Raw genomic sequence first — 10,435 nt, 5'->3', positions numbered from 1 at the left:
GCACTAAATGATCAAACCACAGTTCAATAACATCTCTTTGATCAATAAGCAACTAAATAAGAACTTTATAACTCTCCCTCTGTGAGTGCTTAGTCACTAAATTGTGTCCAACTCTTTGGGACCCCATTGACTGTGGCCTGCCAGGCTCCTCTGTCCATGGAATTCTCCAGGCAAGAATACTAGAGTGGGTTGCCATGTCCTCCTCCAGGGGATCTTCCCAACCCAGGGATCAAACCCAGGTATCCCACATTGAAGGCAAATTCTTTACCATCTGAGCCACCAGGGAAGCCCATGAATACTGGAGTGGGTAGCCTATCCCTTCTCTAGGGGATCTTTCTGACCCAGGAATCGAACTGGGATCTCCTGCATTGCAGGCTGATTCTTTACCAGCTGAGCTACCAGTGAAGCCACTCTCCCTCTAGATGAACACATAAGAGTAGAAATATCAGAAAATCACTAAGAAATCTTCAGGTGGGTCTATTTAATAGGTGTAAACCCAGAGAGTCATCATCATTCTTTATGAAACATTCATACTTGCTGTATTGGTTGCTATCATACGTAAGACTTCCCTATTCTAGACGTATGTTCTCTGAAAAGGAAATCTTGAGAACCTCTTCTTAAAAATGACTTGTTAACATGGAGGGAAAATGTTCATGTCTTAGAATCAGTGTTAGAAAATAGTAAAGATATTTGAGAATAGCCTTAAATATTCAGTTTGTTAGGTTAAAAATAATGGAAAAACTGATCTTCACAGATGGTACTAGCTGTGTGACTCTGGGAAAATTGCTCTATTTCTGAATCTGTTTCTTCTTCTATAAAATAGAAAAAAATTAAATCTTTAGTCCAGTCTTATGTGGTATGAGTTGTATCAAAATTTATGAATTGCAAATCATTAATCCCATCATGCTCAGATATTCTTTGATTCTTAAGTCAAGAAAATTAATTGGTAGATCAAGTGGCTTAAATCCTCAATGACTCTATCTAGGCAGAAGAATGGAGGACTATTGCTTGTTGCTCAAAGCACAGTGCTGGGCACTTTTATTTACACCTTCTTATTAAACCTGCAGAACACAGGCTGCTGCCCCCATTTCAATGATGAGGACACTGAGACTTGGATAAATTATCCTGCTTTCCTCACAGTGACAGATGCTCACCTGTGGCTCTTTTATGGAATTTCTTCCATTTAATCAGTGCCTAATTTGTTGGACTTGTTAACCAGTGACCTACACGACATGTCCATTTTGGTAACTAATAAGCATCTCAAACAAGATGAAAGACAAGCTCCTTAACAGTCCTCAAAACATGTCCTTCCCACACTCTTTTCCACTCAGCAAATGATAGCTTCTTTATTCCAGGTATTCAAACCAAAACCTCAAGAGTTGTTCTCAACTCCTTCAAGTCCCATTCTGATCTTTAAGAAACCCTGCCAACTCCATCTTCATAATATGTCTAGAATCTAGACCACTTCTTACATTTTCACGCCAGCATTGTGGCTGAAGCCACCCACAGCTCTCACTTGTGTTATTAAAATATCCTCCTAAGTGGTTCATTTCTGCCCCTTTCCCTCTAGCCTGTTTGCACAGAGCTGCCAGAATGATCCTGCTAAAATGAAGATCTGATCACATGGTCTCTCTGTTTAAAACCTGCCAATGAATTCCCATGTGACTCAGAGTAAGAGCCAAAGATCCACAGTGGCTTCAGGGTTTCACATGACCTGGCTCTCCATACAGCTGACCACACTTCCACCCTTCCCTCTGTTGCCAGGCTGTGCCCACGGCCCATGCTGTCTAATTCCAGGTTCCACCACAGCTCACTCCCTTGCTTCCTTCTGCCTTTTATTTAGAAGATATATTCTTCATGAGAGCATCCTTCACCATCCCATCTAAACTTTCTCCCATTCAGTCTCTCATGTCTCCATTCCTGCTGCATTTATTTCTTTCACACACTTAACGAACTACATATTGTATTTACCTTCTTTGTCTCCTGTTTCTGAAATATAATCTCCACTGGGCCAGGTATTTTGGTCTGTCCGTTCTCTGTTGTATTCCCAGTGCCTAACACATGATGTGTACACCATAAATATTGTTGAACAAGTGATGGCTCTACTCATGATGGCCTCCATCTCATGCGAGGTCATTCTTCTTTTTTTTTTTCAGACTCTTAACTTTTCTTCACGTCACTTGCACCTTTATCAGGTAGCACAAGACTTCCTCAAAGTTTTCCACACATCTCTCCAGGCTTTTCTCTAGGTCTTCTTGACCAATTCTGGGTCACCTGACAATTCCTAGTTCAATCACTAGCAGAAGGGAACGGGACCACCGCAACTGTCATTGTTTAATCATGACTTATTCCCTACACCTGGACAGACGGTTGCTGGAATGACATTAGGTTAACAGGAGGAAGAAAATGATTTCATATAGGAAAATAAGTGCCTGCCAAATCCATGAGTCACAGTTTCATGTCAGTGATCACATTTGAGCTTCGGCATCCTTATGCGGAAGAGTAAGCAGGCATCCTGACCACTTTTAGAGAAGAGAAAACAAAGACACAGAGAGGTTCCCAACAATGCCAAGGGATCGGAGGCAGACCCAGCATGGTCTTCCCAGGTTCTGGGTTCTTGAGAAGCAGGGTGGTTTGAGTTGAGCAGGAATCAGAGACCCAGAAATTCGTTTTCACTCTGCACAAAAAATTATATGACTTCAAACAGCTGTTTTTCGATACCTCAGGGCCTAGGTTTCTTCATCTATAAAATGACAACAACATCCCTGTCTTGTTCTAGAGTTGTGTATGGGCTGATTAATCATTAAGATTCTCTTCTTAGCTATTAAACTCCAGCTCAGGCAGAGAAACAGGAGTGAGTTATTGGACTTTGAACCCTGCAGAGCCAGAAAAGAGATGTTAGACTTCTTTGTAATGATATATTTTTAAAACCCCTTTTGTTCTGAAAATAAATACATAAAATGAACTTTTAAAGCCTTAGAATGTTCCTGAGGCTTGCCCTTGCATTGCATCTCTAAATCCTTCTAGTTTTGACTTTGACATTTCAGGAACACAGGCATTCCTCAGCAGGTTGTCTGTTCCTCATTTAGAGATCAAGTCCCCACGAATCCACAGCTGGAAGGTTTCTTTGCAGATCCCCTTCATTGCGCCCATAGCAGAGGTCTTTGTAGCTTGAGAGCGATGACATCCTGAAACCTTGCTGGCCAGGATCCGGGTGTATACTGTTGCCAGGCTGTCATCATTCTAAATTCTGCTTCTCACTCCCACGCATATTTCCCAGTATGTCACCTGCCTGAGAGATTTGAGAGTTTCTGCTAAAGAAGTGGCTTCATGAAGGCAATGGGGGGGAAAATGACTGCTTAATAATTTTCTAACCATTGCATTTCAAATTCTATACCCATATGATGCATCCCCCAACCTTCTAATGCCATAGAGCTCGAGTTTTTCCCTTTCTGCATGTCAGATATAATGTTTACCAATCCTTTTGGATGGAAATCTAAGTTGTCCCATGTATTATCTTATGTGATTTTACAATTAAGAGAAAACACAGGTAACTTGCACAAGGTTGTTTTACTGGTTAAGAACAGAGTTGAGACTAGATGGTAGGGCTGCCCGGCTGCCTCAGAAGTGTCATATGGAGGGTTATAATGTTCACATTTTCAAAACAGACATTTCTTTGTACACTTATTTGTATCTTAGATCACCCACTGTTAACATTTTAGGGTACATCATTTCTGAAAAACATAGATAGGGAATCTTGCTTAAAGAAAGCTGCTTACAAATTGGCAAAATTTTTCTGTAAAGGGCTAGATAGTAGACATTTTAGGTTTTGTGAGCCAGATAATTTCCATTGCAACAACTCAGCTCTTCTCTGTAGTGAGAAGGCAGCAGCCACAGACAATATGTAAACAAATTAGCATGGCTGTGTTTCAATACAACTTTATGAGAACAGGTGGTAGGCTGCATTTGGTCCCTGTGCTATTGTTTGCTGACCTCTGACTGAGGCTGTGGTACTTTTAGAAATGTGCACTCTTTCACACTTAAAAAGGAATTGATAAAAATATTTGTCTGATTTTCTGAGTCAGATGGGAAGGTGAAGTTCATTTCACAAGATATTCCAGTACTTCAGAAAAGTCTCTACACTTTTACTGCACTGCTATTCCACATATTTGACTGAAACATCATAGATTTAAAGAATGTGAGTGCATAGGAATATTTGAGTTAATTTCACCTAAGCCCCACATTGTATGCTGCTGCTGCTAAGTCGCTTCAGTCGTGTCCGACTCTGTACGACCCTATAGACGGCAGCCCACCAGGCTCCTCTGTCCCTGGGATTCTCCAGGCAAGAACACTGGAGTGGGTTGCCATTTCCTTCTCCAATGCATGAAAGTGAAGAGTGAGAGTGAAGTCACTCAGTCGTGTCTGACTCTTCGCGACCCCATGGACTGCAGCCCACCAGGCTCCTCCGTCCATGGGATTGTCCAGGCAAGAGTACTGGAGTGGGTTGCCATTGCCTTCTCTGCCACATTGTATAGGCAGGGAAACAAAGGAAGTTTTTCAACTTCTCATGCAAAAGACGTACAAGTAGAATTTAGAAAACCAATAACTGATGAGTATCGAGCTTAATGTGTGGTTGAAATATTGCTATTTCTTTGCCAAAGAATCTATATTATATGTATGCATGCTAAGTTGCTTCAGTCATGTCTGACTGTGTGACCCTGTAAGCTGCAGCCTGCCAGGCTCCTCTGTCCATGGGATTCTTCAGGCAACAATACTCGAATGGATTGCTGAGCCCTCCTCCAGGGGATCTTCCCAACCCAGGGATTGAACCCGCATCTCATGTCTACCTGCATTGGCAGGCAGGTTCTTTACCACTAGTGCCACTTGGGAGGCCCACATTATATGTATAATAAACTATATGATATATATAAAAGAATCTATATAAATATATAAAAATGCACCCTGATAATTCCCTTTCTTACCTTAGTCCTACTATAGAGTGTTTACTATTCCTACAAAACATTGTAAAGACTTTAATAAAATATCAGACAGAAAATAATAAAACTCTGCCTTATGATCTCAGATTTGAGTAAATGTCTTTTCAAAATGTTGTTCTTCTGTATCCTTTCATTATGGGCCAAGGCGGTCAAAGGCCTTTTGTTTTGCCGTAGCCTCCCTCCCACAAGATACCAGTGCACTGGATGTCAAGTTCACAACAGAATGCAGGTGGCACACTCAAGTCAAGGTCATCGGAAGGAGTGGGGAGAGGTAGAGAGTCACAAGGGGCAGGGCAGTTACCCACAGGTAGAGGAGTGAAGCTCCCACCACTCTGAGCCCCTAAAGGGTGAGTAGAGCCAGCACTGGAATCTGCAATCACAAAAAGGAGGCTCTTAAAGACAACCACAGTACTCCGTCTCGGACACAGTCTGCCTGTGCCAGACAGTCATCAGCTTGGTACCTAGGCTCCTGTTGAAGGCTGGGACCCAGAATCCTCACCGCAGGAAGGTTCCAGGTGAGAGTTAACCAAGGAAGGAACAGGCACAAGATTTGGAAGGTGAACATGAAGGAAAGTCCGTCACTTTTTGGAAGGTCGTGTTGGGCGGACACGGTGACAGAGAGCCATGTCTATCACTAGCAGGCCCCAAGTGCTCCTCTTTGCCTTCGTTGCCATATTCCCAATGGGTGGCGCTGCTCACCAACTCAGACCCAAGGCCCCCACCAGGCACTTGGCGGCAGCTTTCAAGACTTCAAGCTTCCTTGCTAGCTCAGTTGGTAAAGAATCTACCTGCAATGCAGGAGACCCCTGTTCGATCCCTGGGTTGGGAGGATCCCCTGGAGAAGGGAAAGGCTACCCACTGCAGTATTCTGGCCTGAAGAATTCCATGGATCATATAGTCCATGGGGTAGCAAAGAATCGGACACCATTGAGTGACTTTCACTTTCAAGACTTCACAACCTCCCTCTTCCAGATCCCGCTTTGACAACCTCCCACACACAGCAGTTTCTCAGGCTTTTCTGCCAGCTCTGTGGTGCTGGGAACCTGGCTAAAGTGACTGTGATTATTTGTCTGACTCTCTGATTCTCCTTCCGGACCTTCACATCCCAGCTCCTCCATGGTCTGTAGAAGCTCTAACTTCTATTTGAAACCCTTTCTTCCAACCTTATTGGTGGCGATGCTCTTTCTGTGACTCAGTTCTGGGGACTCACTGGGGGAGCCCACTTGCCTGCCTCCTTCCAGTCTCCTGCCAGAACTCTATATTCCTGACCTCCAGGTGCAGACCAAGCCGGTCAGCCTCCAAGGCAGGGACCTGGGTGCATGGGGAAAGGAGGGGACTGGAAGGGCAAAGGGGGCATCTTTGGGACAGGTCATAAAATAGTTATTGTTGCACCAAATTTCCAAGAAAACTTGAGAGCTTCTTACTTCAGCTGTAAATACATTGAAAAATGTAAGGTTAATTTACCTTCTCTGTACCCTCCTTCCAAATAAAAAACTATATAGTCTGTCTTCAAAATGAGTGTCAATGAAAAAGTAAGAAACTGAAAAACAATGCTTGTGCTGCATGGCTCCTTTGTTTTAATGGAACTGAATTACATTTAAACACACCTTATAAAAAATTCTACATAGAATAATGGTCTCTATGAACCACCTGTGCTTTGCCTTTATAGAGGAGAGGAAAAAAACTGATTGTGAATTTTTATTAAAAAAATTTAAATTAGACACTAAAACAAAAGAAAAAACTTGAGCTACTTATTCCAAGGGCAATTAACGTAATGACTCAGTCTATGGAGAATTCTAGCAGAGCTAAAATTTCTTTCTATTAGGAACCCTATTGGGAACCAAGAGAATTTTCTAGAGCAGTGGCTGTTGGATAGCAATATAACACAAGCAATATATGTAATTCAAAATTCTCTAGAAACCACCCTGGGGAAAGAAAGGGCAACCCACTCCAGTATTCTTGCCTGAAGAATCACAAGGACAGAGGAGCCTGGCAGGCTGCAGTCCATGGGGTCACACAGAGTCAGACACGACTGAAGTGACTTAGCAGGTAGAAACAACATTTTAAAAACTAAAAATAGGTAAAATTAACTTTAATAATGTGTTTTTATTTAATCCAATATATCAAACTTATTATTTCAACATGTGATCAATAGTAATCATTAAAGAACTATCTCACAGTCTCTTTTTCTGTGTTAAGTCTTTGAAATCCTAAGTATATTTCACACACAGAGCACATCTCAATTCCTGTTTCCAGGACTCACTAGCCACATGTGACTGGCGGCTGCTGTTCTGGGCAGCACAACTCTAGAGAGCATCCTGAGGTTGGTTAAGAGGTTGTTTCTCATATAGAAAAATGGACATAATCAAAAAGAAGACTAACTGCTTGTGTTTTTCACCAAAGTTTTCAGTTTTTCTTTTCTTTAGGGTGCCTATGAGGATCATCTCCCTACTCTCTTTCAATGGAGCAAGGCCAGATGATGTGCGCTGACCAATGCAATGAGAGGAGTGATGCATCACTTCTGGTCAGCAGCACTGAAGAGCTGGTATGTACTGCTCTATGCTCTCTCTTCTCTTGCCATGATGATTGTGGACCCTGCTGTTGATAGGGAGGGGCCCTGACATTGAAACCGCCTGAGATGCTGTGGCAACAATTGAAGGGCAGCTGCTGCCCTACACGAATGGGATGGGGGCTTTTGTTCCACTAAGTACTGCTTCTCTCAAGTGACCCTCTCCAGATTCTGATAACAGTTCCTCGCTCGTGCTCTTTCAACCTAGGGATGATAACCACTCTCTGAAGTTCTAGCCCTGATCTGCTTTTTCCTGAGCCTTGGCCACATCTTTGTAAACTGTCCCTTCATTAACCTCTCCTCAGTTACCCTGTTTGATTGTGCCATCTGTTTCCTGTGGTGGTTCTGATTGATACAGTATGCTGTATCAGCCAAATGTGAAGTGTGTCTCTAGACAGAATAAAATGAGTGCATTCAAGAAATAATTCATTAAATGAGTGTAAATCAACTTTCAAAGCACAAAGCTGTTTCCCTTACCAGCCACTCTTATTAAAGAAAAGATGCTCTTTCTCTTTCTTGAGTAAAAATGTGAGCAGTTTGCTCATAGTGATTTGTATTTATTCATATGTTTAAGAAATCTGTTTGCTTGAATTTCTTTTTGATTTTCATTCTTTCTTTAGATGTGATTCAAGCATAAATTTATGAACTTATATTTGTCGGAAATCACAACAAATAAAAAATAACTGGAAATTGTATTTCAATGCCATCTTCAAACAGGGATTATTTGTGCTCCTACCAAGGCTATAGCTCCTAAGAAGCCTGAGGCTTATGAGTTATTGTCGAGTTACTCATTCACTCTAGAAAGATCAGAAAGATACAGAGAAGCACAAAGAAGGTTAAAAAGAATTCATCACTCAAAGCCAATCGCCACTAGTGTATATAATTCCAAATTTTTAAAAACTGAGTTTTAATATTTGAACATAACCTGTTAATTTGTGTCTTTTGATTAAAATTTGGACTTATTTCATTATCAATAAATATATTTTTGTACCATTATTCTCTATAGTAACTACATTGTTATACATCCCTTTCCATTTTATTAGCTCTTTAGGTCAATGCCAGTTTTTCAGTACTCAAATAACACTATGAACCTTTTTATATTTTTAGGTATTTGGCCAAGCTTTCTACAAGTAAATTCTTGGAAGAGGGAATGCACTTTTTGGAAAGGTATGCATGATTATAAAGCTTCAGATGGATTTACAATATGCACTCCAAAAATCAACTGATCATTTTATAATCCTAATAGGAATGTAAGAGATTACTCTCTATTCCCACATAGACACCTTGCCAGCACTATTACCTTTGATTTTGTCTCTTTGATAGAAAATAAATGTTAATTCATTTTAAATTTGCACTATAGTTACAGTGAGGAAAAATTTCCATATTTAAGACAACTGGATTTCTCTGCTCATTCATTGCCAGTCTTTGCAATTTCCCCACTTTGCTTATTAGTGGATGTTGAGACTTGTAAATCTCTCTAAATGGTAACTTTTAAGTGCTTTTGTTAGGCTAGTTCCTAACATAAACTGTTTATCATATCCCCTAGCACCCTAAGGCATTGATACAATTTTTGCCATTATAAGTGAAGAAACAAAAGCTTCCAAGAGTTAAGTAAGTAAATCAGGATGACTTAGTTATTACAGAAGATGCTTCTAGTGGTATTCCCCAACTCACTTGTCCATCTAGTGTACCCAGAGCCTAGCAGCTATGGCTGTTGGTAGCTGCACCCTTCTCTGGAAAATTATCCTCAAAGGAAGCCTATCCATCAGAATGGCCTGCAACCAGTGACTGACGGGTGGGGAGGGGCTTCAAAGGCTCCACCCACTTGCCTTAAGGCCAGAAAGCTCCAGGGTACCATGTTTGCTCTAGATCTTCCTGTGGGGTTGAGCTGAGGTTGGGCTGAGGTGATACGTTACCTGGATGCTCATCTCTGCTTGGATTCTTCCCCTGTCGCATCCTGCTTCTCTCATTCCTCCAGGTTTCACTGAAGAGAATAATATCCTTAGATATTCTGTTTAAGAATCTAGGAAACCCAATGTAAGACAGCTGGCTATTGGGATGTATCGTATTCAAACCCAAGCAACCTGACTGTAGAATCCACACAGAGCCCACCACGTTCCTATCAAAGACACCTGCTCAGACATCACAAAGAGAGCAAAGACTTTTCCCTGTTTGGTCATTTGCCTTTTAGCTTTATGGTATTCATTGCAGAGAAGTATTAAATGTAAGTAGACAAATATATTGATCTTTCCATTGTGATTTCTATTTTTAATGCCATGTTTATCTTGAGTTTTCAGCTATATATTATTCTTTTTTAAAAACACATTTATTTATTTATTTATTTATTGTTATTTTTGGCTGTGCTGGGTCTTCGTTGCTGCCCTCAGGTTTTCCCAAGTTGTTGCAAGCAGGGGATACTCTTCACTGTAGTACACAGGCTTCTCACTGCAGTGGCTTCTCTTGTTTCAGAGCACAGGCCCTAGGCACATAGGCTAGTAGTTGTGAAACATGGGCTTAGCTGCTCAGCGGCATGTGGGGTCTTCCTGGAGCAGGGGTAGAACCCCTGTCCCCTGTGTTGGCAGGCATATTCTTAACCGCTGGACCACCAGGGAAGTCCTATTAATCTTGCTCTTTCCTGATTTCATTTATTTGCATTTATTTTTCAAATTCATATGGTGAAGTAGATGCTTATATCACAATCATTCTAGCATCTTAAATTTATTCTTAGATTTTGTTATGGTTTATGTAATTGGAAGTACTGTTTTTAAAGAGATTATTGCTAATATATAGAAGCTATTAATTATTTTACTTCATAAGTACAGTCTTAGCAGGACAAATAGTGTCAATGAATTGTTTAGATTGTAGTTTA

The sequence above is a fragment of the Odocoileus virginianus genome, chromosome 14, assembly GCF_023699985.2.
Source record: "Odocoileus virginianus isolate 20LAN1187 ecotype Illinois chromosome 14, Ovbor_1.2, whole genome shotgun sequence".
Classification (NCBI taxonomy): domain Eukaryota; kingdom Metazoa; phylum Chordata; class Mammalia; order Artiodactyla; family Cervidae; genus Odocoileus; species Odocoileus virginianus.
The sequence above is the reverse complement of the archived record's forward strand: the minus strand, read 5'-3'. Positions refer to the sequence as shown.